Source organism: Pimephales promelas, chromosome 3 (genome assembly GCF_988280905.1).
Source record: "Pimephales promelas chromosome 3, fPimPro1.hap1.1, whole genome shotgun sequence".
NCBI classification, from domain to species: domain Eukaryota; kingdom Metazoa; phylum Chordata; class Actinopteri; order Cypriniformes; family Leuciscidae; genus Pimephales; species Pimephales promelas.
The window spans coordinates 46,292,380-46,313,719 of record NC_142771.1 but is presented as its reverse complement, the minus strand read 5'-3'; the positions used below and the strand labels follow the sequence as shown (position 1 = coordinate 46,313,719).

The 21,340-nt window shown below is 44.2% G+C and overlaps 72 non-coding genes and 4 pseudogenes across 72 annotated transcripts in view; all 76 read left to right on the top strand.

Annotated features, from left to right (window-relative positions):
• The first annotated feature begins 31 nt into the window (after nt 1–31).
• Nucleotides 32–150, top strand: LOC148989914 (5S ribosomal RNA). The gene has a single exon (XR_016156521.1). It is a non-coding gene; the product is annotated as a 5S ribosomal RNA (ribosomal RNA).
• A 63-nt stretch (nt 151–213) lies between these two features.
• LOC148989913 (5S ribosomal RNA) lies at nt 214–332 on the top strand. Its single transcript, XR_016167804.1, has one exon. It is a non-coding gene; the product is annotated as a 5S ribosomal RNA (ribosomal RNA).
• Nucleotides 333–505: 173 nt separating this feature from the next.
• On the top strand, nt 506–624 carry LOC148989912 (5S ribosomal RNA). The gene has a single exon (XR_016160712.1). It is a non-coding gene; the product is annotated as a 5S ribosomal RNA (ribosomal RNA).
• A 63-nt stretch (nt 625–687) lies between these two features.
• Nucleotides 688–806, top strand: LOC148989911 (5S ribosomal RNA). Its single transcript, XR_016156520.1, has one exon. It is a non-coding gene; the product is annotated as a 5S ribosomal RNA (ribosomal RNA).
• A 63-nt stretch (nt 807–869) lies between these two features.
• On the top strand, nt 870–988 carry LOC148989910 (5S ribosomal RNA). The gene has a single exon (XR_016156519.1). It is a non-coding gene; the product is annotated as a 5S ribosomal RNA (ribosomal RNA).
• A 63-nt stretch (nt 989–1,051) lies between these two features.
• On the top strand, nt 1,052–1,170 carry LOC148989909 (5S ribosomal RNA). Its single transcript, XR_016156518.1, has one exon. It is a non-coding gene; the product is annotated as a 5S ribosomal RNA (ribosomal RNA).
• Nucleotides 1,171–3,393: 2,223 nt separating this feature from the next.
• Nucleotides 3,394–3,513, top strand: LOC148989908 (5S ribosomal RNA; annotated as a pseudogene).
• A 63-nt stretch (nt 3,514–3,576) lies between these two features.
• Nucleotides 3,577–3,695, top strand: LOC148989907 (5S ribosomal RNA). Its single transcript, XR_016156517.1, has one exon. It is a non-coding gene; the product is annotated as a 5S ribosomal RNA (ribosomal RNA).
• Nucleotides 3,696–3,758: 63 nt separating this feature from the next.
• Nucleotides 3,759–3,877, top strand: LOC148989906 (5S ribosomal RNA). The gene has a single exon (XR_016156516.1). It is a non-coding gene; the product is annotated as a 5S ribosomal RNA (ribosomal RNA).
• A 63-nt stretch (nt 3,878–3,940) lies between these two features.
• Nucleotides 3,941–4,059, top strand: LOC148989905 (5S ribosomal RNA). Its single transcript, XR_016156515.1, has one exon. It is a non-coding gene; the product is annotated as a 5S ribosomal RNA (ribosomal RNA).
• Nucleotides 4,060–4,222: 163 nt separating this feature from the next.
• LOC148989904 (5S ribosomal RNA) lies at nt 4,223–4,341 on the top strand. The gene has a single exon (XR_016160711.1). It is a non-coding gene; the product is annotated as a 5S ribosomal RNA (ribosomal RNA).
• Nucleotides 4,342–4,404: 63 nt separating this feature from the next.
• Nucleotides 4,405–4,523, top strand: LOC148989903 (5S ribosomal RNA). Its single transcript, XR_016156514.1, has one exon. It is a non-coding gene; the product is annotated as a 5S ribosomal RNA (ribosomal RNA).
• Nucleotides 4,524–4,586: 63 nt separating this feature from the next.
• On the top strand, nt 4,587–4,705 carry LOC148989902 (5S ribosomal RNA). Its single transcript, XR_016160710.1, has one exon. It is a non-coding gene; the product is annotated as a 5S ribosomal RNA (ribosomal RNA).
• A 63-nt stretch (nt 4,706–4,768) lies between these two features.
• LOC148989901 (5S ribosomal RNA) lies at nt 4,769–4,887 on the top strand. The gene has a single exon (XR_016156513.1). It is a non-coding gene; the product is annotated as a 5S ribosomal RNA (ribosomal RNA).
• Nucleotides 4,888–4,950: 63 nt separating this feature from the next.
• LOC148989900 (5S ribosomal RNA) lies at nt 4,951–5,069 on the top strand. Its single transcript, XR_016167793.1, has one exon. It is a non-coding gene; the product is annotated as a 5S ribosomal RNA (ribosomal RNA).
• Nucleotides 5,070–5,242: 173 nt separating this feature from the next.
• Nucleotides 5,243–5,361, top strand: LOC148989899 (5S ribosomal RNA). Its single transcript, XR_016160709.1, has one exon. It is a non-coding gene; the product is annotated as a 5S ribosomal RNA (ribosomal RNA).
• Nucleotides 5,362–5,424: 63 nt separating this feature from the next.
• LOC148989898 (5S ribosomal RNA) lies at nt 5,425–5,543 on the top strand. The gene has a single exon (XR_016156511.1). It is a non-coding gene; the product is annotated as a 5S ribosomal RNA (ribosomal RNA).
• A 63-nt stretch (nt 5,544–5,606) lies between these two features.
• Nucleotides 5,607–5,725, top strand: LOC148989897 (5S ribosomal RNA). The gene has a single exon (XR_016156510.1). It is a non-coding gene; the product is annotated as a 5S ribosomal RNA (ribosomal RNA).
• Nucleotides 5,726–5,788: 63 nt separating this feature from the next.
• LOC148989896 (5S ribosomal RNA) lies at nt 5,789–5,907 on the top strand. The gene has a single exon (XR_016156509.1). It is a non-coding gene; the product is annotated as a 5S ribosomal RNA (ribosomal RNA).
• Nucleotides 5,908–8,130: 2,223 nt separating this feature from the next.
• LOC148989895 (5S ribosomal RNA) lies at nt 8,131–8,250 on the top strand (annotated as a pseudogene).
• Nucleotides 8,251–8,313: 63 nt separating this feature from the next.
• LOC148989894 (5S ribosomal RNA) lies at nt 8,314–8,432 on the top strand. The gene has a single exon (XR_016156508.1). It is a non-coding gene; the product is annotated as a 5S ribosomal RNA (ribosomal RNA).
• Nucleotides 8,433–8,495: 63 nt separating this feature from the next.
• On the top strand, nt 8,496–8,614 carry LOC148989893 (5S ribosomal RNA). Its single transcript, XR_016156507.1, has one exon. It is a non-coding gene; the product is annotated as a 5S ribosomal RNA (ribosomal RNA).
• A 63-nt stretch (nt 8,615–8,677) lies between these two features.
• LOC148989892 (5S ribosomal RNA) lies at nt 8,678–8,796 on the top strand. The gene has a single exon (XR_016156506.1). It is a non-coding gene; the product is annotated as a 5S ribosomal RNA (ribosomal RNA).
• A 171-nt stretch (nt 8,797–8,967) lies between these two features.
• LOC148989891 (5S ribosomal RNA) lies at nt 8,968–9,086 on the top strand. Its single transcript, XR_016163796.1, has one exon. It is a non-coding gene; the product is annotated as a 5S ribosomal RNA (ribosomal RNA).
• A 63-nt stretch (nt 9,087–9,149) lies between these two features.
• Nucleotides 9,150–9,268, top strand: LOC148989890 (5S ribosomal RNA). The gene has a single exon (XR_016156505.1). It is a non-coding gene; the product is annotated as a 5S ribosomal RNA (ribosomal RNA).
• Nucleotides 9,269–9,331: 63 nt separating this feature from the next.
• Nucleotides 9,332–9,450, top strand: LOC148989889 (5S ribosomal RNA). Its single transcript, XR_016156504.1, has one exon. It is a non-coding gene; the product is annotated as a 5S ribosomal RNA (ribosomal RNA).
• A 63-nt stretch (nt 9,451–9,513) lies between these two features.
• Nucleotides 9,514–9,632, top strand: LOC148989888 (5S ribosomal RNA). Its single transcript, XR_016156503.1, has one exon. It is a non-coding gene; the product is annotated as a 5S ribosomal RNA (ribosomal RNA).
• Nucleotides 9,633–9,695: 63 nt separating this feature from the next.
• On the top strand, nt 9,696–9,814 carry LOC148989887 (5S ribosomal RNA). Its single transcript, XR_016161699.1, has one exon. It is a non-coding gene; the product is annotated as a 5S ribosomal RNA (ribosomal RNA).
• Nucleotides 9,815–9,877: 63 nt separating this feature from the next.
• On the top strand, nt 9,878–9,996 carry LOC148989886 (5S ribosomal RNA). The gene has a single exon (XR_016156502.1). It is a non-coding gene; the product is annotated as a 5S ribosomal RNA (ribosomal RNA).
• A 173-nt stretch (nt 9,997–10,169) lies between these two features.
• LOC148989885 (5S ribosomal RNA) lies at nt 10,170–10,288 on the top strand. Its single transcript, XR_016160708.1, has one exon. It is a non-coding gene; the product is annotated as a 5S ribosomal RNA (ribosomal RNA).
• A 63-nt stretch (nt 10,289–10,351) lies between these two features.
• On the top strand, nt 10,352–10,470 carry LOC148989884 (5S ribosomal RNA). The gene has a single exon (XR_016156500.1). It is a non-coding gene; the product is annotated as a 5S ribosomal RNA (ribosomal RNA).
• Nucleotides 10,471–10,533: 63 nt separating this feature from the next.
• On the top strand, nt 10,534–10,652 carry LOC148989883 (5S ribosomal RNA). The gene has a single exon (XR_016160707.1). It is a non-coding gene; the product is annotated as a 5S ribosomal RNA (ribosomal RNA).
• A 63-nt stretch (nt 10,653–10,715) lies between these two features.
• Nucleotides 10,716–10,834, top strand: LOC148989882 (5S ribosomal RNA). The gene has a single exon (XR_016156499.1). It is a non-coding gene; the product is annotated as a 5S ribosomal RNA (ribosomal RNA).
• A 63-nt stretch (nt 10,835–10,897) lies between these two features.
• On the top strand, nt 10,898–11,016 carry LOC148989881 (5S ribosomal RNA). Its single transcript, XR_016167782.1, has one exon. It is a non-coding gene; the product is annotated as a 5S ribosomal RNA (ribosomal RNA).
• Nucleotides 11,017–11,189: 173 nt separating this feature from the next.
• LOC148989880 (5S ribosomal RNA) lies at nt 11,190–11,308 on the top strand. Its single transcript, XR_016160706.1, has one exon. It is a non-coding gene; the product is annotated as a 5S ribosomal RNA (ribosomal RNA).
• Nucleotides 11,309–11,371: 63 nt separating this feature from the next.
• Nucleotides 11,372–11,490, top strand: LOC148989879 (5S ribosomal RNA). The gene has a single exon (XR_016156498.1). It is a non-coding gene; the product is annotated as a 5S ribosomal RNA (ribosomal RNA).
• A 63-nt stretch (nt 11,491–11,553) lies between these two features.
• LOC148989878 (5S ribosomal RNA) lies at nt 11,554–11,672 on the top strand. The gene has a single exon (XR_016156497.1). It is a non-coding gene; the product is annotated as a 5S ribosomal RNA (ribosomal RNA).
• A 63-nt stretch (nt 11,673–11,735) lies between these two features.
• Nucleotides 11,736–11,854, top strand: LOC148989877 (5S ribosomal RNA). The gene has a single exon (XR_016156496.1). It is a non-coding gene; the product is annotated as a 5S ribosomal RNA (ribosomal RNA).
• Nucleotides 11,855–14,077: 2,223 nt separating this feature from the next.
• Nucleotides 14,078–14,197, top strand: LOC148989876 (5S ribosomal RNA; annotated as a pseudogene).
• A 63-nt stretch (nt 14,198–14,260) lies between these two features.
• LOC148989875 (5S ribosomal RNA) lies at nt 14,261–14,379 on the top strand. Its single transcript, XR_016156495.1, has one exon. It is a non-coding gene; the product is annotated as a 5S ribosomal RNA (ribosomal RNA).
• Nucleotides 14,380–14,442: 63 nt separating this feature from the next.
• On the top strand, nt 14,443–14,561 carry LOC148989874 (5S ribosomal RNA). The gene has a single exon (XR_016156494.1). It is a non-coding gene; the product is annotated as a 5S ribosomal RNA (ribosomal RNA).
• A 172-nt stretch (nt 14,562–14,733) lies between these two features.
• On the top strand, nt 14,734–14,852 carry LOC148989873 (5S ribosomal RNA). The gene has a single exon (XR_016163795.1). It is a non-coding gene; the product is annotated as a 5S ribosomal RNA (ribosomal RNA).
• Nucleotides 14,853–14,915: 63 nt separating this feature from the next.
• Nucleotides 14,916–15,034, top strand: LOC148989872 (5S ribosomal RNA). Its single transcript, XR_016156493.1, has one exon. It is a non-coding gene; the product is annotated as a 5S ribosomal RNA (ribosomal RNA).
• A 63-nt stretch (nt 15,035–15,097) lies between these two features.
• On the top strand, nt 15,098–15,216 carry LOC148989871 (5S ribosomal RNA). Its single transcript, XR_016156492.1, has one exon. It is a non-coding gene; the product is annotated as a 5S ribosomal RNA (ribosomal RNA).
• Nucleotides 15,217–15,279: 63 nt separating this feature from the next.
• Nucleotides 15,280–15,398, top strand: LOC148989870 (5S ribosomal RNA). The gene has a single exon (XR_016156491.1). It is a non-coding gene; the product is annotated as a 5S ribosomal RNA (ribosomal RNA).
• Nucleotides 15,399–15,461: 63 nt separating this feature from the next.
• Nucleotides 15,462–15,580, top strand: LOC148989869 (5S ribosomal RNA). Its single transcript, XR_016161443.1, has one exon. It is a non-coding gene; the product is annotated as a 5S ribosomal RNA (ribosomal RNA).
• A 63-nt stretch (nt 15,581–15,643) lies between these two features.
• On the top strand, nt 15,644–15,763 carry LOC148989868 (5S ribosomal RNA; annotated as a pseudogene).
• A 63-nt stretch (nt 15,764–15,826) lies between these two features.
• On the top strand, nt 15,827–15,945 carry LOC148989867 (5S ribosomal RNA). Its single transcript, XR_016156489.1, has one exon. It is a non-coding gene; the product is annotated as a 5S ribosomal RNA (ribosomal RNA).
• Nucleotides 15,946–16,008: 63 nt separating this feature from the next.
• LOC148989866 (5S ribosomal RNA) lies at nt 16,009–16,127 on the top strand. Its single transcript, XR_016156488.1, has one exon. It is a non-coding gene; the product is annotated as a 5S ribosomal RNA (ribosomal RNA).
• Nucleotides 16,128–16,299: 172 nt separating this feature from the next.
• On the top strand, nt 16,300–16,418 carry LOC148989865 (5S ribosomal RNA). Its single transcript, XR_016163794.1, has one exon. It is a non-coding gene; the product is annotated as a 5S ribosomal RNA (ribosomal RNA).
• Nucleotides 16,419–16,481: 63 nt separating this feature from the next.
• Nucleotides 16,482–16,600, top strand: LOC148989864 (5S ribosomal RNA). Its single transcript, XR_016156487.1, has one exon. It is a non-coding gene; the product is annotated as a 5S ribosomal RNA (ribosomal RNA).
• Nucleotides 16,601–16,663: 63 nt separating this feature from the next.
• On the top strand, nt 16,664–16,782 carry LOC148989863 (5S ribosomal RNA). The gene has a single exon (XR_016156486.1). It is a non-coding gene; the product is annotated as a 5S ribosomal RNA (ribosomal RNA).
• Nucleotides 16,783–16,956: 174 nt separating this feature from the next.
• On the top strand, nt 16,957–17,075 carry LOC148989862 (5S ribosomal RNA). Its single transcript, XR_016160705.1, has one exon. It is a non-coding gene; the product is annotated as a 5S ribosomal RNA (ribosomal RNA).
• A 63-nt stretch (nt 17,076–17,138) lies between these two features.
• Nucleotides 17,139–17,257, top strand: LOC148989861 (5S ribosomal RNA). The gene has a single exon (XR_016156485.1). It is a non-coding gene; the product is annotated as a 5S ribosomal RNA (ribosomal RNA).
• A 63-nt stretch (nt 17,258–17,320) lies between these two features.
• On the top strand, nt 17,321–17,439 carry LOC148989860 (5S ribosomal RNA). The gene has a single exon (XR_016156484.1). It is a non-coding gene; the product is annotated as a 5S ribosomal RNA (ribosomal RNA).
• Nucleotides 17,440–17,502: 63 nt separating this feature from the next.
• Nucleotides 17,503–17,621, top strand: LOC148989859 (5S ribosomal RNA). The gene has a single exon (XR_016156483.1). It is a non-coding gene; the product is annotated as a 5S ribosomal RNA (ribosomal RNA).
• Nucleotides 17,622–17,684: 63 nt separating this feature from the next.
• On the top strand, nt 17,685–17,803 carry LOC148989858 (5S ribosomal RNA). Its single transcript, XR_016156482.1, has one exon. It is a non-coding gene; the product is annotated as a 5S ribosomal RNA (ribosomal RNA).
• A 63-nt stretch (nt 17,804–17,866) lies between these two features.
• LOC148989857 (5S ribosomal RNA) lies at nt 17,867–17,985 on the top strand. The gene has a single exon (XR_016156481.1). It is a non-coding gene; the product is annotated as a 5S ribosomal RNA (ribosomal RNA).
• A 63-nt stretch (nt 17,986–18,048) lies between these two features.
• LOC148989856 (5S ribosomal RNA) lies at nt 18,049–18,167 on the top strand. The gene has a single exon (XR_016156480.1). It is a non-coding gene; the product is annotated as a 5S ribosomal RNA (ribosomal RNA).
• A 63-nt stretch (nt 18,168–18,230) lies between these two features.
• Nucleotides 18,231–18,349, top strand: LOC148989855 (5S ribosomal RNA). The gene has a single exon (XR_016156478.1). It is a non-coding gene; the product is annotated as a 5S ribosomal RNA (ribosomal RNA).
• A 63-nt stretch (nt 18,350–18,412) lies between these two features.
• On the top strand, nt 18,413–18,531 carry LOC148989854 (5S ribosomal RNA). Its single transcript, XR_016161442.1, has one exon. It is a non-coding gene; the product is annotated as a 5S ribosomal RNA (ribosomal RNA).
• Nucleotides 18,532–18,594: 63 nt separating this feature from the next.
• Nucleotides 18,595–18,713, top strand: LOC148989853 (5S ribosomal RNA). The gene has a single exon (XR_016156477.1). It is a non-coding gene; the product is annotated as a 5S ribosomal RNA (ribosomal RNA).
• A 63-nt stretch (nt 18,714–18,776) lies between these two features.
• LOC148989852 (5S ribosomal RNA) lies at nt 18,777–18,895 on the top strand. Its single transcript, XR_016156476.1, has one exon. It is a non-coding gene; the product is annotated as a 5S ribosomal RNA (ribosomal RNA).
• A 63-nt stretch (nt 18,896–18,958) lies between these two features.
• Nucleotides 18,959–19,077, top strand: LOC148989851 (5S ribosomal RNA). Its single transcript, XR_016156475.1, has one exon. It is a non-coding gene; the product is annotated as a 5S ribosomal RNA (ribosomal RNA).
• Nucleotides 19,078–19,140: 63 nt separating this feature from the next.
• LOC148989850 (5S ribosomal RNA) lies at nt 19,141–19,259 on the top strand. The gene has a single exon (XR_016161441.1). It is a non-coding gene; the product is annotated as a 5S ribosomal RNA (ribosomal RNA).
• A 63-nt stretch (nt 19,260–19,322) lies between these two features.
• Nucleotides 19,323–19,441, top strand: LOC148989849 (5S ribosomal RNA). Its single transcript, XR_016156474.1, has one exon. It is a non-coding gene; the product is annotated as a 5S ribosomal RNA (ribosomal RNA).
• A 63-nt stretch (nt 19,442–19,504) lies between these two features.
• Nucleotides 19,505–19,623, top strand: LOC148989848 (5S ribosomal RNA). The gene has a single exon (XR_016156473.1). It is a non-coding gene; the product is annotated as a 5S ribosomal RNA (ribosomal RNA).
• A 63-nt stretch (nt 19,624–19,686) lies between these two features.
• LOC148989847 (5S ribosomal RNA) lies at nt 19,687–19,805 on the top strand. The gene has a single exon (XR_016161440.1). It is a non-coding gene; the product is annotated as a 5S ribosomal RNA (ribosomal RNA).
• A 63-nt stretch (nt 19,806–19,868) lies between these two features.
• LOC148989846 (5S ribosomal RNA) lies at nt 19,869–19,987 on the top strand. The gene has a single exon (XR_016156472.1). It is a non-coding gene; the product is annotated as a 5S ribosomal RNA (ribosomal RNA).
• A 63-nt stretch (nt 19,988–20,050) lies between these two features.
• Nucleotides 20,051–20,169, top strand: LOC148989845 (5S ribosomal RNA). Its single transcript, XR_016156471.1, has one exon. It is a non-coding gene; the product is annotated as a 5S ribosomal RNA (ribosomal RNA).
• A 63-nt stretch (nt 20,170–20,232) lies between these two features.
• LOC148989844 (5S ribosomal RNA) lies at nt 20,233–20,351 on the top strand. Its single transcript, XR_016156470.1, has one exon. It is a non-coding gene; the product is annotated as a 5S ribosomal RNA (ribosomal RNA).
• Nucleotides 20,352–20,414: 63 nt separating this feature from the next.
• Nucleotides 20,415–20,533, top strand: LOC148989843 (5S ribosomal RNA). Its single transcript, XR_016161439.1, has one exon. It is a non-coding gene; the product is annotated as a 5S ribosomal RNA (ribosomal RNA).
• Nucleotides 20,534–20,596: 63 nt separating this feature from the next.
• On the top strand, nt 20,597–20,715 carry LOC148989842 (5S ribosomal RNA). The gene has a single exon (XR_016156469.1). It is a non-coding gene; the product is annotated as a 5S ribosomal RNA (ribosomal RNA).
• Nucleotides 20,716–20,778: 63 nt separating this feature from the next.
• On the top strand, nt 20,779–20,897 carry LOC148989841 (5S ribosomal RNA). The gene has a single exon (XR_016156467.1). It is a non-coding gene; the product is annotated as a 5S ribosomal RNA (ribosomal RNA).
• A 172-nt stretch (nt 20,898–21,069) lies between these two features.
• LOC148989840 (5S ribosomal RNA) lies at nt 21,070–21,188 on the top strand. Its single transcript, XR_016160704.1, has one exon. It is a non-coding gene; the product is annotated as a 5S ribosomal RNA (ribosomal RNA).
• A 63-nt stretch (nt 21,189–21,251) lies between these two features.
• LOC148989839 (5S ribosomal RNA) overlaps nt 21,252–21,340 on the top strand; it is a 119-nt gene continuing 30 nt past the window's right edge. Inside the window, exon 1 of the ribosomal RNA XR_016156466.1 lies at nt 21,252–21,340. This exon is cut by the window's right edge and continues 30 nt beyond it. This is a non-coding gene — a ribosomal RNA (5S ribosomal RNA).

The window sequence follows — 21,340 nt, the reverse complement described above, 5'->3', positions numbered from 1 at the left end:
TTCAAATAGCCCAATTTTGGCAACAGATTTCGCTTACGGCCATACCACCTTGAGAACGCCCGAACTCGTCTGATCTCGGAAGCTAAGCAGGGTCGGGCCTGGTTAGTACTTGGATGGGAGACCGCCTGGGAATACCAGGTGCTGTAAGCTTTATATAGTTTACTACCCTAATGTTCTAACCATTCAAATAGCCCAATTTTGGCAGCAGATTTCGCTTACGGCCATACCACCTTGAGAACGCCCGAACTCGTCTGATCTCGGAAGCTAAGCAGGGTCGGGCCAGGTTAGTACTTGGATGGGAGACCGCCTGGGAATACCAGGTGCTGTAAGCTTTATTGTATAAAAAAAAAAAAAAAAAAAAAAGAGTCAATGAAATGGTTCAAAAATCCTAAATTGTCTTTTTTCCCCTCGAAATGCCTGAAATATTCTCTGAGTTTCTTCAGAAAGCCTGAAAGAGTCTCTTTTTTTTTCTTCTTCAAATAGCCCAATTTTGGCAGCGGATTTCGCTTACGGCCATACCACCTTGAGAACGCCCGAACTCGTCTGATCTCGGAAGCTAAGCAGGGTCGGGCCTGGTTAGTACTTGAATGGGAGACCGCCTGGGAATACCAGGTGCTGTAAGCTTTATATAGTTTACTACCCTAATGTTCTAACCATTCAAATAGCCCAATTTTGGCAGCAGATTTCGCTTACGGCCATACCACCTTGAGAACGCCCGAACTCGTCTGATCTCGGAAGCTAAGCAGGGTCGGGCCTGGTTAGTACTTGGATGGGAGACCGCCTGGGAATACCAGGTGCTGTAAGCTTTATATAGTTTACTACCCTAATGTTCTAACCATTCAAATAGCCCAATTTTGGCAGCAGATTTCGCTTACGGCCATACCACCTTGAGAACGCCCGAACTCGTCTGATCTCGGAAGCTAAGCAGGGTCGGGCCTGGTTAGTACTTGGATGGGAGACCGCCTGGGAATACCAGGTGCTGTAAGCTTTATATAGTTTACTACCCTAATGTTCTAACCATTCAAATAGCCCAATTTTGGCAGCAGATTTCGCTTACGGCCATACCACCTTGAGAACGCCCGAACTCGTCTGATCTCGGAAGCTAAGCAGGGTCGGGCCTGGTTAGTACTTGGATGGGAGACCGCCTGGGAATACCAGGTGCTGTAAGCTTTATATAGTTTACTACCCTAATGTTCTAACCATTCAAATAGCCCAATTTTGGCAGCAGATTTCGCTTACGGCCATACCACCTTGAGAACGCCCGATAGTTGGTACGATCCAGGAAGTGAGTTGGCAGTTGGGAGAGAGAGGCTCTCCCATGTGCTCTGTCTTAGTGAATTTTGTTTGGTTAATTTCAAGTTTTGTTACTTGTATGCTATGTTTTAAGTCCCAAGCAGTTTATCTGCTTGGAAGAAATCTTTCTTTTGAATAATGGCCGGATCAAATGGTAAAGACCCAGGAACGGCAGGAGGAACACAAACGGTGATTGATCAAGATGCAATGGACAAAGGTTTGAATGAGTTTAACGGATTAACCAAGGAGGCTTTTGGGCAGAAAAGTGGCAAGAGAAGAATGGAATATCTGAAAGAGGCAACAGTGGTGATGGATATAATGAACAACAAAGGAATAAAGGCAGAGGATATTATCAGATCAGTGACAAGGAACATAGGCCATGGGAAACTACTGGCAGTGAGACCAAAGAATTCTACTGAATATGAATTGACATTGACGTGTGCGGATGACTGTGATGATCTAATCATTGGTGTGGAAATCAAAGGACAACTCTGTGTAGTAAGGAGGTTGGAGTTAAAGGAATGTGTAGTTTCTTTTATTCACCTGCCTGCCTATGTGGAGGATGAAACAATCGAGGACAAATTAAAGCTTTGGGGAGTTACTCCCATAACAAAAATAAAGAGGAGATTATACCCTGGAACGGACATCACAGACGGCACAAGGTATGTCAAAATAAGATTCCCAAAGGAGATAACCTCACTGCCTTACAGTGCCAAATTTGAAACATCGGAGGGAGAACGGTACTTCAGGGTAATACATGATGGACAGATTAAACTCTGCCGAATGTGTATGCAACCTGGGCATGTTTTTAAAGACTGTCCTGATTTTAAATGTTATGAATGTGCTGAGCAGGGCCATTTCGCTAAAGATTGTAAAGCAGAAAAGTGCTTGGACTGTAACAATGTTTTGATGAAATGTGAATGTGAAACAGAAAATGAATATCAACACTTTGAAGTGACTGAAAGAGGGAATGAGGTAAGTCCTCAGAATGAAGTGGAACAGAACATGAGGAAGGAAAAGGATGGGTTGATTTCAAAAGACTGTAGTAAGGAGCCTAAACAAAAAAACGAGGCGGTGGAAGAAGCAGATGATGGAAGAAAGGAGGAAGAAGAAAAGTCGTGGTGTAATGAAAACATAGTTGAAATGGAGGAAGACGATGATACTACCACAAGGGACAGAGGTAATAGGAATAAAAACAATGTTAATAAGAGAAAGAGAAAAAATGTAAGTGGGAATGTTTTAAAACACAAAGCAATACCTAATCTAAAGCTGGTTTTGAGAAAACAAAAGTTAAGGAGAGATACTTTGGAGAAAAAAAAACAACAGAACAACTGCACATGTATTGGATTGATTTGATGCTTTACAGATTATATAGAAATGTAAATAATGTAATGAAAACATAGTTGAAATGGAGGAAGACGATGATACTACCACAAGGGACAGAGGTAATAGGAATAAAAACAATGTTAATAAGAGAAAGAGAAAAAATGTAAGTGGGAATGTTTTAAAACACAAAGCAATACCTAATCTAAAGCTGGTTTTGAGAAAACAAAAGTTAAGGAGAGATACTTTGGAGAAAAAAAAAAAACAACTGAACAACTGCTATGGAGTTTGAATTTGTCTGAACATGTTTTGGATTGATTTGATGCTTTACAGACTATATAGAAATGTAAATAATGTGATGTGTATATGCATAAATTTATTAAGAAAATTATTTCAGTTTCTGAGAATGGAAAAGGGCGTGCATCCAGAATATATTTGTTTGTATTTTTAATTGAATATACTTTAACTGGAAGATTGAATGTACTTCTAATAACAAGATGGAAAGGGTTAATGGGATGTTTTCTGAATGAAGAAAAGGATGTACATGCATGTATTATTTACAGATTTTTTAAAAAATGTAAACTTTATGTTTTAAATAAAAAAAAAAAAAAAAAAAAGAACGCCCGAACTCGTCTGATCTCGGAAGCTAAGCAGGGTCGGGCCTGGTTAGTACTTGGATGGGAGACCGCCTGGGAATACCAGGTGCTGTAAGCTTTATATAGTTTACTACCCTAATGTTCTAACCATTCAAATAGCCCAATTTTGGCAGCAGATTTCGCTTACGGCCATACCACCTTGAGGACGCCCGGAACTCGTCTGATCTCGGAAGCTAAGCAGGGTCGGGCCTGGTTAGTACTTGGATGGGAGACCGCCTGGGAATACCAGGTGCTGTAAGCTTTATATAGTTTACTACCCTAATGTTCTAACCATTCAAATAGCCCAATTTTGGCAGCAGATTTCGCTTACGGCCATACCACCTTGAGAACGCCCGAACTCGTCTGATCTCGGAAGCTAAGCAGGGTCGGGCCTGGTTAGTACTTGGATGGGAGACCGCCTGGGAATACCAGGTGCTGTAAGCTTTATATAGTTTACTACCCTAATGTTCTAACCATTCAAATAGCCCAATTTTGGCAGCACATTTCGCTTACGGCCATACCACCTTGAGAACGCCCGAACTCGTCTGATCTCGGAAGCTAAGCAGGGTCGGGCCTGGTTAGTACTTGGATGGGAGACCGCCTGGGAATACCAGGTGCTGTAAGCTTTATATAGTTTACTACCCTAATGTTCTAACCATTCAAATAGCCCAATTTTGGCAGCAGATTTCGCTTACGGCCATACCACCTTGAGAACGCCCGAACTCGTCTGATCTCGGAAGCTAAGCAGGGTCGGGCCTGGTTAGTACTTGGATGGGAGACCGCCTGGGAATACCAGGTGCTGTAAGCTTTATTGTTTAAAAAAAAAAAAGAGTCAATGAAATGGTTCAAAAATCCTAAATTGTCTTTTTTCCCCTCGAAATGCCTGAAATATTCTCTGAGTTTCTTCAGAAAGCCTGAAAGAGTCTCTTTTTTTTTCTTCTTCAAATAGCCCAATTTTGGCAGCGGATTTCGCTTACGGCCATACCACCTTGAGAACGCCCGAACTCGTCTGATCTCGGAAGCTAAGCAGGGTCGGGCCTGGTTAGTACTTGAATGGGAGACCGCCTGGGAATACCAGGTGCTGTAAGCTTTATATAGTTTACTACCCTAATGTTCTAACCATTCAAATAGCCCAATTTTGGCAGCAGATTTCGCTTACGGCCATACCACCTTGAGAACGCCCGAACTCGTCTGATCTCGGAAGCTAAGCAGGGTCGGGCCTGGTTAGTACTTGGATGGGAGACCGCCTGGGAATACCAGGTGCTGTAAGCTTTATATAGTTTACTACCCTAATGTTCTAACCATTCAAATAGCCCAATTTTGGCAGCAGATTTCGCTTACGGCCATACCACCTTGAGAACGCCCGAACTCGTCTGATCTCGGAAGCTAAGCAGGGTCGGGCCTGGTTAGTACTTGAATGGGAGACCGCCTGGGAATACCAGGTGCTGTAAGCTTTATATAGTTTACTACCCTAATGTTCTAACCATTCAAATAGCCCAATTTTGGCAACAGATTTCGCTTACGGCCATACCACCTTGAGAACGCCCGAACTCGTCTGATCTCGGAAGCTAAGCAGGGTCGGGCCTGGTTAGTACTTGGATGGGAGACCGCCTGGGAATACCAGGTGCTGTAAGCTTTATATAGTTTACTACCCTAATGTTCTAACCATTCAAATAGCCCAATTTTGGCAGCAGATTTCGCTTACGGCCATACCACCTTGAGAACGCCCGAACTCGTCTGATCTCGGAAGCTAAGCAGGGTCGGGCCAGGTTAGTACTTGGATGGGAGACCGCCTGGGAATACCAGGTGCTGTAAGCTTTATTGTATAAAAAAAAAAAAAAAAAAAAAAGAGTCAATGAAATGGTTCAAAAATCCTAAATTGTCTTTTTTCCCCTCGAAATGCCTGAAATATTCTCTGAGTTTCTTCAGAAAGCCTGAAAGAGTCTCTTTTTTTTTCTTCTTCAAATAGCCCAATTTTGGCAGCGGATTTCGCTTACGGCCATACCACCTTGAGAACGCCCGAACTCGTCTGATCTCGGAAGCTAAGCAGGGTCGGGCCTGGTTAGTACTTGAATGGGAGACCGCCTGGGAATACCAGGTGCTGTAAGCTTTATATAGTTTACTACCCTAATGTTCTAACCATTCAAATAGCCCAATTTTGGCAGCAGATTTCGCTTACGGCCATACCACCTTGAGAACGCCCGAACTCGTCTGATCTCGGAAGCTAAGCAGGGTCGGGCCTGGTTAGTACTTGGATGGGAGACCGCCTGGGAATACCAGGTGCTGTAAGCTTTATATAGTTTACTACCCTAATGTTCTAACCATTCAAATAGCCCAATTTTGGCAGCAGATTTCGCTTACGGCCATACCACCTTGAGAACGCCCGAACTCGTCTGATCTCGGAAGCTAAGCAGGGTCGGGCCTGGTTAGTACTTGGATGGGAGACCGCCTGGGAATACCAGGTGCTGTAAGCTTTATATAGTTTACTACCCTAATGTTCTAACCATTCAAATAGCCCAATTTTGGCAGCAGATTTCGCTTACGGCCATACCACCTTGAGAACGCCCGAACTCGTCTGATCTCGGAAGCTAAGCAGGGTCGGGCCTGGTTAGTACTTGGATGGGAGACCGCCTGGGAATACCAGGTGCTGTAAGCTTTATATAGTTTACTACCCTAATGTTCTAACCATTCAAATAGCCCAATTTTGGCAGCAGATTTCGCTTACGGCCATACCACCTTGAGAACGCCCGATAGTTGGTACGATCCAGGAAGTGAGTTGGCAGTTGGGAGAGAGAGGCTCTCCCATGTGCTCTGTCTTAGTGAATTTTGTTTGGTTAATTTCAAGTTTTGTTACTTGTATGCTATGTTTTAAGTCCCAAGCAGTTTATCTGCTTGGAAGAAATCTTTCTTTTGAATAATGGCCGGATCAAATGGTAAAGACCCAGGAACGGCAGGAGGAACACAAACGGTGATTGATCAAGATGCAATGGACAAAGGTTTGAATGAGTTTAACGGATTAACCAAGGAGGCTTTTGGGCAGAAAAGTGGCAAGAGAAGAATGGAATATCTGAAAGAGGCAACAGTGGTGATGGATATAATGAACAACAAAGGAATAAAGGCAGAGGATATTATCAGATCAGTGACAAGGAACATAGGCCATGGGAAACTACTGGCAGTGAGACCAAAGAATTCTACTGAATATGAATTGACATTGACGTGTGCGGATGACTGTGATGATCTAATCAATGGTGTGGAAATCAAAGGACAACTCTGTGTAGTAAGGAGGTTGGAGTTAAAGGAATGTGTAGTTTCTTTTATTCACCTGCCTGCCTATGTGGAGGATGAAACAATCGAGGACAAATTAAAGCTTTGGGGAGTTACTCCCATAACAAAAATAAAGAGGAGATTATACCCTGGAACGGACATCACAGACGGCACAAGGTATGTCAAAATAAGATTCCCAAAGGAGATAACCTCACTGCCTTACAGTGCCAAATTTGAAACATCGGAGGGAGAACGGTACTTCAGGGTAATACATGATGGACAGATTAAACTCTGCCGAATGTGTATGCAACCTGGGCATGTTTTTAAAGACTGTCCTGATTTTAAATGTTATGAATGTGCTGAGCAGGGCCATTTCGCTAAAGATTGTAAAGCAGAAAAGTGCTTGGACTGTAACAATGTTTTGATGAAATGTGAATGTGAAACAGAAAATGAATATCAACACTTTGAAGTGACTGAAAGAGGGAATGAGGTAAGTCCTCAGAATGAAGTGGAACAGAACATGAGGAAGGAAAAGGATGGGTTGATTTCAAAAGACTGTAGTAAGGAGCCTAAACAAAAAAACGAGGCGGTGGAAGAAGCAGATGATGGAAGAAAGGAGGAAGAAGAAAAGTCGTGGTGTAATGAAAACATAGTTGAAATGGAGGAAGACGATGATACTACCACAAGGGACAGAGGTAATAGGAATAAAAACAATGTTAATAAGAGAAAGAGAAAAAATGTAAGTGGGAATGTTTTAAAACACAAAGCAATACCTAATCTAAAGCTGGTTTTGAGAAAACAAAAGTTAAGGAGAGATACTTTGGAGAAAAAAAAACAACAGAACAACTGCACATGTATTGGATTGATTTGATGCTTTACAGATTATATAGAAATGTAAATAATGTAATGAAAACATAGTTGAAATGGAGGAAGACGATGATACTACCACAAGGGACAGAGGTAATAGGAATAAAAACAATGTTAATAAGAGAAAGAGAAAAAATGTAAGTGGGAATGTTTTAAAACACAAAGCAATACCTAATCTAAAGCTGGTTTTGAGAAAACAAAAGTTAAGGAGAGATACTTTGGAGAAAAAAAAAAAACAACTGAACAACTGCTATGGAGTTTGAATTTGTCTGAACATGTTTTGGATTGATTTGATGCTTTACAGACTATATAGAAATGTAAATAATGTGATGTGTATATGCATAAATTTATTAAGAAAATTATTTCAGTTTCTGAGAATGGAAAAGGGCGTGCATCCAGAATATATTTGTTTGTATTTTTAATTGAATATACTTTAACTGGAAGATTGAATGTACTTCTAATAACAAGATGGAAAGGGTTAATGGGATGTTTTCTGAATGAAGAAAAGGATGTACATGCATGTATTATTTACAGATTTTTTAAAAAATGTAAACTTTATGTTTTAAATAAAAAAAAAAAAAAAAAAAAGAACGCCCGAACTCGTCTGATCTCGGAAGCTAAGCAGGGTCGGGCCTGGTTAGTACTTGGATGGGAGACCGCCTGGGAATACCAGGTGCTGTAAGCTTTATATAGTTTACTACCCTAATGTTCTAACCATTCAAATAGCCCAATTTTGGCAGCAGATTTCGCTTACGGCCATACCACCTTGAGGACGCCCGGAACTCGTCTGATCTCGGAAGCTAAGCAGGGTCGGGCCTGGTTAGTACTTGGATGGGAGACCGCCTGGGAATACCAGGTGCTGTAAGCTTTATATAGTTTACTACCCTAATGTTCTAACCATTCAAATAGCCCAATTTTGGCAGCAGATTTCGCTTACGGCCATACCACCTTGAGAACGCCCGAACTCGTCTGATCTCGGAAGCTAAGCAGGGTCGGGCCTGGTTAGTACTTGGATGGGAGACCGCCTGGGAATACCAGGTGCTGTAAGCTTTATATAGTTTACTACCCTAATGTTCTAACCATTCAAATAGCCCAATTTTGGCAGCACATTTCGCTTACGGCCATACCACCTTGAGAACGCCCGAACTCGTCTGATCTCGGAAGCTAAGCAGGGTCGGGCCTGGTTAGTACTTGGATGGGAGACCGCCTGGGAATACCAGGTGCTGTAAGCTTTATATAGTTTACTACCCTAATGTTCTAACCATTCAAATAGCCCAATTTTGGCAGCAGATTTCGCTTACGGCCATACCACCTTGAGAACGCCCGAACTCGTCTGATCTCGGAAGCTAAGCAGGGTCGGGCCTGGTTAGTACTTGGATGGGAGACCGCCTGGGAATACCAGGTGCTGTAAGCTTTATTGTTTAAAAAAAAAAAAAAAAAAAAGAGTCAATGAAATGGTTCAAAAATCCTAAATTGTCTTTTTTCCCCTCGAAATGCCTGAAATATTCTCTGAGTTTCTTCAGAAAGCCTGAAAGAGTCTCTTTTTTTTTCTTCTTAAAATAGCCCAATTTTGGCAGCGGATTTCGCTTACGGCCATACCACCTTGAGAACGCCCGAACTCGTCTGATCTCGGAAGCTAAGCAGGGTCGGGCCTGGTTAGTACTTGAATGGGAGACGGCCTGGGAATACCAGGTGCTGTAAGCTTTATATAGTTTACTACCCTAATGTTCTAACCATTCAAATAGCCCAATTTTGGCAGCAGATTTCGCTTACGGCCATACCACCTTGAGAACGCCCGAACTCGTCTGATCTCGGAAGCTAAGCAGGGTCGGGCCTGGTTAGTACTTGGATGGGAGACCGCCTGGGAATACCAGGTGCTGTAAGCTTTATATAGTTTACTACCCTAATGTTCTAACCATTCAAATAGCCCAATTTTGGCAGCAGATTTCGCTTACGGCCATACCACCTTGAGAACGCCCGAACTCGTCTGATCTCGGAAGCTAAGCAGGGTCGGGCCTGGTTAGTACTTGGATGGGAGACCGCCTGGGAATACCAGGTGCTGTAAGCTTTATATAGTTTACTACCCTAATGTTCTAACCATTCAAATAGCCCAATTTTGGCAGCAGATTTCGCTTACGGCCATACCACCTTGAGAACGCCCGAACTCGTCTGATCTCGGAAGCTAAGCAGGGTCGGGCCTGGTTAGTACTTGGATGGGAGACCGCCTGGGAATACCAGGTGCTGTAAGCTTTATATAGTTTACTACCCTAATGTTCTAACCATTCAAATAGCCCAATTTTGGCAGCAGATTTCGCTTACGGCCATACCACCTTGAGAACGCCCGAACTCGTCTGATCTCGGAAGCTAAGCAGGGTCGGGCCTGGTTAGTACTTGGATGGAAGACCGCCTGGGAATACCAGGTGCTGTAAGCTTTATATAGTTTACTACCCTAATGTTCTAACCATTCAAATAGCCCAATTTTGGCAGCAGATTTCGCTTACGGCCATACCACCTTGAGAACGCCCGAACTCGTCTGATCTCGGAAGCTAAGCAGGGTCGGGCCTGGTTAGTACTTGGATGGGAGACCGCCTGGGAATACCAGGTGCTGTAAGCTTTATTGTTTAAAAAAAAAAAAAAAAAAAAAAGAGTCAATGAAATGGTTCAAAAATCCTAAATTGTCTTTTTTCCCCTCGAAATGCCTGAAATATTCTCTGAGTTTCTTCAGAAAGCCTGAAAGAGTCTCTTTTTTTTTCTTCTTCAAATAGCCCAATTTTGGCAGCGGATTTCGCTTACGGCCATACCACCTTGAGAACGCCCGAACTCGTCTGATCTCGGAAGCTAAGCAGGGTCGGGCCTGGTTAGTACTTGAATGGGAGACCGCCTGGGAATACCAGGTGCTGTAAGCTTTATATAGTTTACTACCCTAATGTTCTAACCATTCAAATAGCCCAATTTTGGCAGCAGATTTCGCTTACGGCCATACCACCTTGAGAACGCCCGAACTCGTCTGATCTCGGAAGCTAAGCAGGGTCGGGCCTGGTTAGTACTTGGATGGGAGACCGCCTGGGAATACCAGGTGCTGTAAGCTTTATATAGTTTACTACCCTAATGTTCTAACCATTCAAATAGCCCAATTTTGGCAGCAGATTTCGCTTACGGCCATACCACCTTGAGAACGCCCGAACTCGTCTGATCTCGGAAGCTAAGCAGGGTCGGGCCTGGTTAGTACTTGAATGGGAGACCGCCTGGGAATACCAGGTGCTGTAAGCTTTATATAGTTTACTACCCTAATGTTCTAACCATTCAAATAGCCCAATTTTGGCAACAGATTTCGCTTACGGCCATACCACCTTGAGAACGCCCGAACTCGTCTGATCTCGGAAGCTAAGCAGGGTCGGGCCTGGTTAGTACTTGGATGGGAGACCGCCTGGGAATACCAGGTGCTGTAAGCTTTATATAGTTTACTACCCTAATGTTCTAACCATTCAAATAGCCCAATTTTGGCAGCAGATTTCGCTTACGGCCATACCACCTTGAGAACGCCCGAACTCGTCTGATCTCGGAAGCTAAGCAGGGTCGGGCCAGGTTAGTACTTGGATGGGAGACCGCCTGGGAATACCAGGTGCTGTAAGCTTTATTGTATAAAAAAAAAAAAAAAAAAAAAAGAGTCAATGAAATGGTTCAAAAATCCTAAATTGTCTTTTTTCCCCTCGAAATGCCTGAAATATTCTCTGAGTTTCTTCAGAAAGCCTGAAAGAGTCTCTTTTTTTTTCTTCTTCAAATAGCCCAATTTTGGCAGCGGATTTCGCTTACGGCCATACCACCTTGAGAACGCCCGAACTCGTCTGATCTCGGAAGCTAAGCAGGGTCGGGCCTGGTTAGTACTTGAATGGGAGACCGCCTGGGAATACCAGGTGCTGTAAGCTTTATATAGTTTACTACCCTAATGTTCTAACCATTCAAATAGCCCAATTTTGGCAGCAGATTTCGCTTACGGCCATACCACCTTGAGAACGCCCGAACTCGTCTGATCTCGGAAGCTAAGCAGGGTCGGGCCTGGTTAGTACTTGGATGGGAGACCGCCTGGGAATACCAGGTGCTGTAAGCTTTATATAGTTTACTACCCTAATGTTCTAACCATTCAAATAGCCCAATTTTGGCAGCAGATTTCGCTTACGGCCATACCACCTTGAGAACGCCCGAACTCGTCTGATCTCGGAAGCTAAGCAGGGTCGGGCCTGGTTAGTACTTGGATGGGAGACCGCCTGGGAATACCAGGTGCTGTAAGCTTTATATAGTTTACTACCCTAATGTTCTAACCATTCAAATAGCCCAATTTTGGCAGCAGATTTCGCTTACGGCCATACCACCTTGAGAACGCCCGAACTCGTCTGATCTCGGAAGCTAAGCAGGGTCGGGCCTGGTTAGTACTTGGATGGGAGACCGCCTGGGAATACCAGGTGCTGTAAGCTTTATATAGTTTACTACCCTAATGTTCTAACCATTCAAATAGCCCAATTTTGGCAGCAGATTTCGCTTACGGCCATACCACCTTGAGAACGCCCGATAGTTGGTACGATCCAGGAAGTGAGTTGGCAGTTGGGAGAGAGAGGCTCTCCCATGTGCTCTGTCTTAGTGAATTTTGTTTGGTTAATTTCAAGTTTTGTTACTTGTATGCTATGTTTTAAGTCCCAAGCAGTTTATCTGCTTGGAAGAAATCTTTCTTTTGAATAATGGCCGGATCAAATGGTAAAGACCCAGGAACGGCAGGAGGAACACAAACGGTGATTGATCAAGATGCAATGGACAAAGGTTTGAATGAGTTTAACGGATTAACCAAGGAGGCTTTTGGGCAGAAAAGTGGCAAGAGAAGAATGGAATATCTGAAAGAGGCAACAGTGGTGATGGATATAATGAACAACAAAGGAATAAAGGCAGAGGATATTATCAGATCAGTGACAAGGAACATAGGCCATGGGAAACTACTGGCAGTGAGACCAAAGAATTCTACTGAATATGAATTGACATTGACGTGTGCGGATGACTGTGATGATCTAATCAATGGTGTGGAAATCAAAGGACAACTCTGTGTAGTAAGGAGGTTGGAGTTAAAGGAATGTGTAGTTTCTTTTATTCACCTGCCTGCCTATGTGGAGGATGAAACAATCGAGGACAAATTAAAGCTTTGGGGAGTTACTCCCATAACAAAAATAAAGAGGAGATTATACCCTGGAACGGACATCACAGACGGCACAAGGTATGTCAAAATAAGATTCCCAAAGGAGATAACCTCACTGCCTTACAGTGCCAAATTTGAAACATCGGAGGGAGAACGGTACTTCAGGGTAATACATGATGGACAGATTAAACTCTGCCGAATGTGTATGCAACCTGGGCATGTTTTTAAAGACTGTCCTGATTTTAAATGTTATGAATGTGCTGAGCAGGGCCATTTCGCTAAAGATTGTAAAGCAGAAAAGTGCTTGGACTGTAACAATGTTTTGATGAAATGTGAATGTGAAACAGAAAATGAATATCAACACTTTGAAGTGACTGAAAGAGGGAATGAGGTAAGTCCTCAGAATGAAGTGGAACAGAACATGAGGAAGGAAAAGGATGGGTTGATTTCAAAAGACTGTAGTAAGGAGCCTAAACAAAAAAACGAGGCGGTGGAAGAAGCAGATGATGGAAGAAAGGAGGAAGAAGAAAAGTCGTGGTGTAATGAAAACATAGTTGAAATGGAGGAAGACGATGATACTACCACAAGGGACAGAGGTAATAGGAATAAAAACAATGTTAATAAGAGAAAGAGAAAAAATGTAAGTGGGAATGTTTTAAAACACAAAGCAATACCTAATCTAAAGCTGGTTTTGAGAAAACAAAAGTTAAGGAGAGATACTTTGGAGAAAAAAAAACAACAGAACAACTGCACATGTATTGGATTGATTTGATGCTTTACAGATTATATAGAAATGTAAATAATGTAATGAAAACATAGTTGAAATGGAGGAAGACGATGATACTACCACAAGGGACAGAGGTAATAGGAATAAAAACAATGTTAATAAGAGAAAGAGAAAAAATGTAAGTGGGAATGTTTTAAAACACAAAGCAATACCTAATCTAAAGCTGGTTTTGAGAAAACAAAAGTTAAGGAGAGATACTTTGGAGAAAAAAAAAAAACAACTGAACAACTGCTATGGAGTTTGAATTTGTCTGAACATGTTTTGGATTGATTTGATGCTTTACAGACTATATAGAAATGTAAATAATGTGATGTGTATATGCATAAATTTATTAAGAAAATTATTTCAGTTTCTGAGAATGGAAAAGGGCGTGCATCCAGAATATATTTGTTTGTATTTTTAATTGAATATACTTTAACTGGAAGATTGAATGTACTTCTAATAACAAGATGGAAAGGGTTAATGGGATGTTTTCTGAATGAAGAAAAGGATGTACATGCATGTATTATTTACAGATTTTTTAAAAAATGTAAACTTTATGTTTTAAATAAAAAAAAAAAAAAAAAAAAGAACGCCCGAACTCGTCTGATCTCGGAAGCTAAGCAGGGTCGGGCCTGGTTAGTACTTGGATGGGAGACCGCCTGGGAATACCAGGTGCTGTAAGCTTTATATAGTTTACTACCCTAATGTTCTAACCATTCAAATAGCCCAATTTTGGCAGCAGATTTCGCTTACGGCCATACCACCTTGAGGACGCCCGGAACTCGTCTGATCTCGGAAGCTAAGCAGGGTCGGGCCTGGTTAGTACTTGGATGGGAGACCGCCTGGGAATACCAGGTGCTGTAAGCTTTATATAGTTTACTACCCTAATGTTCTAACCATTCAAATAGCCCAATTTTGGCAGCAGATTTCGCTTACGGCCATACCACCTTGAGAACGCCCGAACTCGTCTGATCTCGGAAGCTAAGCAGGGTCGGGCCTGGTTAGTACTTGGATGGGAGACCGCCTGGGAATACCAGGTGCTGTAAGCTTTATATAGTTTACTACCCTAATGTTCTAACCATTCAAATAGCCCAATTTTGGCAGCACATTTCGCTTACGGCCATACCACCTTGAGAACGCCCGAACTCGTCTGATCTCGGAAGCTAAGCAGGGTCGGGCCTGGTTAGTACTTGGATGGGAGACCGCCTGGGAATACCAGGTGCTGTAAGCTTTATTGTTTAAAAAAAAAAAAAAAAAAAAAGAGTCAATGAAATGGTTCAAAAATCCTAAATTGTCTTTTTTCCCCTCGAAATGCCTGAAATATTCTCTGAGTTTCTTCAGAAAGCCTGAAAGAGTCTCTTTTTTTTTCTTCTTAAAATAGCCCAATTTTGGCAGCGGATTTCGCTTACGGCCATACCACCTTGAGAACGCCCGAACTCGTCTGATCTCGGAAGCTAAGCAGGGTCGGGCCTGGTTAGTACTTGAATGGGAGACGGCCTGGGAATACCAGGTGCTGTAAGCTTTATATAGTTTACTACCCTAATGTTCTAACCATTCAAATAGCCCAATTTTGGCAGCAGATTTCGCTTACGGCCATACCACCTTGAGAACGCCCGAACTCGTCTGATCTCGGAAGCTAAGCAGGGTCGGGCCTGGTTAGTACTTGGATGGGAGACCGCCTGGGAATACCAGGTGCTGTAAGCTTTATATAGTTTACTACCCTAATGTTCTAACCATTCAAATAGCCCAATTTTGGCAGCAGATTTCGCTTACGGCCATACCACCTTGAGAACGCCCGAACTCGTCTGATCTCGGAAGCTAAGCAGGGTCGGGCCTGGTTAGTACTTGGATGGGAGACCGCCTGGGAATACCAGGTGCTGTAAGCTTTATATAGTTTACTACCCTAATGTTCTAACCATTCAAATAGCCCAATTTTGGCAGCAGATTTCGCTTACGGCCATACCACCTTGAGAACGCCCGAACTCGTCTGATCTCGGAAGCTAAGCAGGGTCGGGCCTGGTTAGTACTTGGATGGGAGACCGCCTGGGAATACCAGGTGCTGTAAGCTTTATATAGTTTACTACCCTAATGTTCTAACCATTCAAATAGCCCAATTTTGGCAGCAGATTTCGCTTACGGCCATACCACCTTGAGGACGCCCGAACTCGTCTGATCTCGGAAGCTAAGCAGGGTCGGGCCTGGTTAGTACTTGGATGGGAGACCGCCTGGGAATACCAGGTGCTGTAAGCTTTATATAGTTTACTACCCTAATGTTCTAACCATTCAAATAGCCCAATTTTGGCAGCAGATTTCGCTTACGGCCATACCACCTTGAGGACGCCCGGAACTCGTCTGATCTCGGAAGCTAAGCAGGGTCGGGCCTGGTTAGTACTTGGATGGGAGACCGCCTGGGAATACCAGGTGCTGTAAGCTTTATATAGTTTACTACCCTAATGTTCTAACCATTCAAATAGCCCAATTTTGGCAGCAGATTTCGCTTACGGCCATACCACCTTGAGAACGCCCGAACTCGTCTGATCTCGGAAGCTAAGCAGGGTCGGGCCTGGTTAGTACTTGGATGGGAGACCGCCTGGGAATACCAGGTGCTGTAAGCTTTATATAGTTTACTACCCTAATGTTCTAACCATTCAAATAGCCCAATTTTGGCAGCACATTTCGCTTACGGCCATACCACCTTGAGAACGCCCGAACTCGTCTGATCTCGGAAGCTAAGCAGGGTCGGGCCTGGTTAGTACTTGGATGGGAGACCGCCTGGGAATACCAGGTGCTGTAAGCTTTATTGTTTAAAAAAAAAAAAAAAAAAAAAGAGTCAATGAAATGGTTCAAAAATCCTAAATTGTCTTTTTTCCCCTCGAAATGCCTGAAATATTCTCTGAGTTTCTTCAGAAAGCCTGAAAGAGTCTCTTTTTTTTTCTTCTTAAAATAGCCCAATTTTGGCAGCGGATTTCGCTTACGGCCATACCACCTTGAGAACGCCCGAACTCGTCTGATCTCGGAAGCTAAGCAGGGTCGGGCCTGGTTAGTACTTGAATGGGAGACGGCCTGGGAATACCAGGTGCTGTAAGCTTTATATAGTTTACTACCCTAATGTTCTAACCATTCAAATAGCCCAATTTTGGCAGCAGATTTCGCTTACGGCCATACCACCTTGAGAACGCCCGAACTCGTCTGATCTCGGAAGCTAAGCAGGGTCGGGCCTGGTTAGTACTTGGATGGGAGACCGCCTGGGAATACCAGGTGCTGTAAGCTTTATATAGTTTACTACCCTAATGTTCTAACCATTCAAATAGCCCAATTTTGGCAGCAGATTTCGCTTACGGCCATACCACCTTGAGAACGCCCGAACTCGTCTGATCTCGGAAGCTAAGCAGGGTCGGGCCTGGTTAGTACTTGGATGGGAGACCGCCTGGGAATACCAGGTGCTGTAAGCTTTATTGTTTAAAAAAAAAAAAAAAAAAAAAAAGAGTCAATGAAATGGTTCAAAAATCCTAAATTGTCTTTTTTCCCCTCGAAATGCCTGAAATATTCTCTGAGTTTCTTCAGAAAGCCTGAAAGAGTCTCTTTTTTTTTCTTCTTCAAATAGCCCAATTTTGGCAGCGGATTTCGCTTACGGCCATACCACCTTGAGAACGCCCGAACTCGTCTGATCTCGGAAGCTAAGCAGGGTCGGGCCTGGTTAGTACTTGAATGGGAGACCGCCTGGGAATACCAGGTGCTGTAAGCTTTATATAGTTTACTACCCTAATGTTCTAACCATTCAAATAGCCCAATTTTGGCAGCAGATTTCGCTTACGGCCATACCACCTTGAGAACGCCCGAACTCGTCTGATCTCGGAAGCTAAGCAGGGTCGGGCCTGGTTAGTACTTGGATGGGAGACCGCCTGGGAATACCAGGTGCTGTAAGCTTTATATAGTTTACTACCCTAATGTTCTAACCATTCAAATAGCCCAATTTTGGCAGCAGATTTCGCTTACGGCCATACCACCTTGAGAACGCCCGAACTCGTCTGATCTCGGAAGCTAAGCAGGGTCGGGCCTGGTTAGTACTTGGATGGGAGACCGCCTGGGAATACCAGGTGCTGTAAGCTTTATATAGTTTACTACCCTAATGTTCTAACCATTCAAATAGCCCAATTTTGGCAGCAGATTTCGCTTACGGCCATACCACCTTGAGAACGCCCGAACTCGTCTGATCTCGGAAGCTAAGCAGGGTCGGGCCTGGTTAGTACTTGGATGGGAGACCGCCTGGGAATACCAGGTGCTGTAAGCTTTATATAGTTTACTACCCTAATGTTCTAACCATTCAAATAGCCCAATTTTGGCAGCAGATTTCGCTTACGGCCATACCACCTTGAGAACGCCCGAACTCGTCTGATCTCGGAAGCTAAGCAGGGTCGGGCCTGGTTAGTACTTGGATGGGAGACCGCCTGGGAATACCAGGTGCTGTAAGCTTTATATAGTTTACTACCCTAATGTTCTAACCATTCAAATATCCCAATTTTGGCAGCAGATTTCGCTTACGGCCATACCACCTTGAGAACGCCCGAACTCGTCTGATCTCGGAAGCTAAGCAGGGTCGGGCCTGGTTAGTACTTGGATGGGAGACCGCCTGGGAATACCAGGTGCTGTAAGCTTTATATAGTTTACTACCCTAATGTTCTAACCATTCAAATAGCCCAATTTTGGCAGCAGATTTCGCTTACGGCCATACCACCTTGAGAACGCCCGAACTCGTCTGATCTCGGAAGCTAAGCAGGGTCGGGCCTGGTTAGTACTTGGATGGGAGACCGCCTGGGAATACCAGGTGCTGTAAGCTTTATATAGTTTACTACCCTAATGTTCTAACCATTCAAATAGCCCAATTTTGGCAGCAGATTTCGCTTACGGCCATACCACCTTGAGAACGCCCGAACTCGTCTGATCTCGGAAGCTAAGCAGGGTCGGGCCTGGTTAGTACTTGGATGGGAGACCGCCTGGGAATACCAGGTGCTGTAAGCTTTATATAGTTTACTACCCTAATGTTCTAACCATTCAAATAGCCCAATTTTGGCAGCAGATTTCGCTTACGGCCATACCACCTTGAGGACGCCCGAACTCGTCTGATCTCGGAAGCTAAGCAGGGTCGGGCCTGGTTAGTACTTGGATGGGAGACCGCCTGGGAATACCAGGTGCTGTAAGCTTTATATAGTTTACTACCCTAATGTTCTAACCATTCAAATAGCCCAATTTTGGCAGCAGATTTCGCTTACGGCCATACCACCTTGAGAACGCCCGAACTCGTCTGATCTCGGAAGCTAAGCAGGGTCGGGCCTGGTTAGTACTTGGATGGGAGACCGCCTGGGAATACCAGGTGCTGTAAGCTTTATATAGTTTACTACCCTAATGTTCTAACCATTCAAATAGCCCAATTTTGGCAGCAGATTTCGCTTACGGCCATACCACCTTGAGAACGCCCGAACTCGTCTGATCTCGGAAGCTAAGCAGGGTCGGGCCTGGTTAGTACTTGGATGGGAGACCGCCTGGGAATACCAGGTGCTGTAAGCTTTATATAGTTTACTACCCTAATGTTCTAACCATTCAAATAGCCCAATTTTGGCAGCAGATTTCGCTTACGGCCATACCACCTTGAGAACGCCCGAACTCGTCTGATCTCGGAAGCTAAGCAGGGTCGGGCCTGGTTAGTACTTGGATGGGAGACCGCCTGGGAATACCAGGTGCTGTAAGCTTTATATAGTTTACTACCCTAATGTTCTAACCATTCAAATAGCCCAATTTTGGCAGCAGATTTCGCTTACGGCCATACCACCTTGAGGACGCCCGAACTCGTCTGATCTCGGAAGCTAAGCAGGGTCGGGCCTGGTTAGTACTTGGATGGGAGACCGCCTGGGAATACCAGGTGCTGTAAGCTTTATATAGTTTACTACCCTAATGTTCTAACCATTCAAATAGCCCAATTTTGGCAGCAGATTTCGCTTACGGCCATACCACCTTGAGAACGCCCGAACTCGTCTGATCTCGGAAGCTAAGCAGGGTCGGGCCTGGTTAGTACTTGGATGGGAGACCGCCTGGGAATACCAGGTGCTGTAAGCTTTATATAGTTTACTACCCTAATGTTCTAACCATTCAAATAGCCCAATTTTGGCAGCAGATTTCGCTTACGGCCATACCACCTTGAGAACGCCCGAACTCGTCTGATCTCGGAAGCTAAGCAGGGTCGGGCCTGGTTAGTACTTGGATGGGAGACCGCCTGGGAATACCAGGTGCTGTAAGCTTTATATAGTTTACTACCCTAATGTTCTAACCATTCAAATAGCCCAATTTTGGCAGCAGATTTCGCTTACGGCCATACCACCTTGAGGACGCCCGAACTCGTCTGATCTCGGAAGCTAAGCAGGGTCGGGCCTGGTTAGTACTTGGATGGGAGACCGCCTGGGAATACCAGGTGCTGTAAGCTTTATATAGTTTACTACCCTAATGTTCTAACCATTCAAATAGCCCAATTTTGGCAGCAGATTTCGCTTACGGCCATACCACCTTGAGAACGCCCGAACTCGTCTGATCTCGGAAGCTAAGCAGGGTCGGGCCTGGTTAGTACTTGGATGGGAGACCGCCTGGGAATACCAGGTGCTGTAAGCTTTATATAGTTTACTACCCTAATGTTCTAACCATTCAAATAGCCCAATTTTGGCAGCAGATTTCGCTTACGGCCATACCACCTTGAGAACGCCCGAACTCGTCTGATCTCGGAAGCTAAGCAGGGTCGGGCCTGGTTAGTACTTGGATGGGAGACCGCCTGGGAATACCAGGTGCTGTAAGCTTTATATAGTTTACTACCCTAATGTTCTAACCATTCAAATAGCCCAATTTTGGCAGCAGATTTCGCTTACGGCCATACCACCTTGAGAACGCCCGAACTCGTCTGATCTCGGAAGCTAAGCAGGGTCGGGCCTGGTTAGTACTTGGATGGGAGACCGCCTGGGAATACCAGGTGCTGTAAGCTTTATATAGTTTACTACCCTAATGTTCTAACCATTCAAATAGCCCAATTTTGGCAGCAGATTTCGCTTACGGCCATACCACCTTGAGGACGCCCGAACTCGTCTGATCTCGGAAGCTAAGCAGGGTCGGGCCTGGTTAGTACTTGGATGGGAGACCGCCTGGGAATACCAGGTGCTGTAAGCTTTATATAGTTTACTACCCTAATGTTCTAACCATTCAAATAGCCCAATTTTGGCAGCAGATTTCGCTTACGGCCATACCACCTTGAGAACGCCCGAACTCGTCTGATCTCGGAAGCTAAGCAGGGTCGGGCCTGGTTAGTACTTGGATGGGAGACCGCCTGGGAATACCAGGTGCTGTAAGCTTTATATAGTTTACTACCCTAATGTTCTAACCATTCAAATAGCCCAATTTTGGCAGCAGATTTCGCTTACGGCCATACCACCTTGAGAACGCCCGAACTCGTCTGATCTCGGAAGCTAAGCAGGGTCGGGCCTGGTTAGTACTTGGATGGGAGACCGCCTGGGAATACCAGGTGCTGTAAGCTTTATTGTTTAAAAAAAAAAAAAAAAAAAAAGAGTCAATGAAATGGTTCAAAAATCCTAAATTGTCTTTTTTCCCCTCGAAATGCCTGAAATATTCTCTGAGTTTCTTCAGAAAGCCTGAAAGAGTCTCTTTTTTTTTCTTCTTCAAATAGCCCAATTTTGGCAGCGGATTTCGCTTACGGCCATACCACCTTGAGAACGCCCGAACTCGTCTGATCTCGGAAGCTAAGCAGGGTCGGGCCTGGTTAGTACTTGAATGGGAGACCGCCTGGGAATACCAGGTGCTGTAAGCTTTATATAGTTTACTACCCTAATGTTCTAACCATTCAAATAGCCCAATTTTGGCAACAGATTTCGCTTACGGCCATACCACCTTGAGAACGCCCGAACTCGTCTGATCTCGGAAGCTAAGCAGGGTCGGGCCTGGTTAGTACTTGGATGGGAG